This window comes from Otolemur garnettii, unplaced genomic scaffold, assembly GCF_000181295.1.
Source record: "Otolemur garnettii isolate 467f Iridium unplaced genomic scaffold, OtoGar3 scaffold00030, whole genome shotgun sequence".
In the NCBI taxonomy this organism is placed as follows: Eukaryota; Metazoa; Chordata; class Mammalia; order Primates; family Galagidae; genus Otolemur; species Otolemur garnettii.
The window spans coordinates 2,176,756-2,177,879 of record NW_003852425.1 but is presented as its reverse complement, the minus strand read 5'-3'; the positions used below and the strand labels follow the sequence as shown (position 1 = coordinate 2,177,879).

The following is a 1,124-nucleotide window of genomic DNA, read 5'->3' as shown; positions in this document are numbered from 1 at the left end:
ACAACCACCTAATCTTCAATAAACCAAAAACATACCTTGGGGGAAAGACTCTATATTCAATAAATGGTGCTGGGAGAACTGGATATCCACATGTAAAAGACTGAAACTGGACCCACACCTTTCTCCACTTCACAAAAATTGATTCAAGATGGATAAACGACTTAAATTTAAAGCATGAAACAATAAAAATCCTCAAAGAAAGTATAGGAAGAACACTGGAAGATATCGGCCTGGGGAAAGACTTTATGAAGAAGATTTCTGTGGCAACTGCAACAACAACAAAAATAAACAAATGGGACTTAATTAAATTGAAAAGCTTCTGTACAGTTAAGGAGACAACAACCAAAGCAAATAGACAACCTACATAATGGGAAAGGATATTTGCATATTTTGAATCAGACAAAAGCTTGATAACTGGGATCTACAGAGAACTCAAATCAATCCACATGAAAAAAAACAACAATCCCATATCTTAATGGGCAAGAGACATGAATAGAACCTTCACTAAAGACAGACGAATGGCTAACAAACATATGAACAAATGCTCATCATCCCTAATTATTAGAGAAATGCAAATCAAAACCACCCAGAGATACCACCTAACTCCAGCGACAATGGTCCAAGTCACAAAATCTCAAAATTGCAGATGCTGGCATGGATGTGAGAAAAGGGAACATTTTTACACTGCTGATGGGACTACAAACTATTGTAATACAACCTTTTTGGAAGGAAGTATGGAGAATCCTCAAAGATCTCAAGCTAGACCTCCCATTTGATCCTACAATCCCATTACTGGCTATCTACCCAGAAGGAAAAAAAAAAATTCTTTTATCATAAGGACACTTAAACTAGACTGTTTATTGCAGCTCAATTTACAATTGCCAAAATGTGGAAACAGCCTAAATGCCCATTAACCCAGGAATGGATTAACAAGCAGTGGTATGTGTACACCATGGAATACTATTCAGCCATTAAAAGAAATGGAGACTTGACATCCTATGTACCAAGTTGGATAGAAGTGGAACACATTATTCTTAGTAAAGCATCGTAAGAATGGAGAAGCATGAATCCTAAGTACTCAATTTTGACATGAGGACAATTAATGACAATTAAGGACATGGTAG

At 36.4% G+C, this 1,124-nt stretch overlaps 1 protein-coding gene across 1 annotated transcript in view; it reads right to left on the bottom strand.

The window, feature by feature from the left end:
- Window positions 1-1,124, bottom strand: part of DTWD2 (DTW domain containing 2) — a 104,388-nt gene that overhangs the window by 65,266 nt on the left and 37,998 nt on the right. The gene's annotated exons all lie outside the window — the stretch shown is intronic.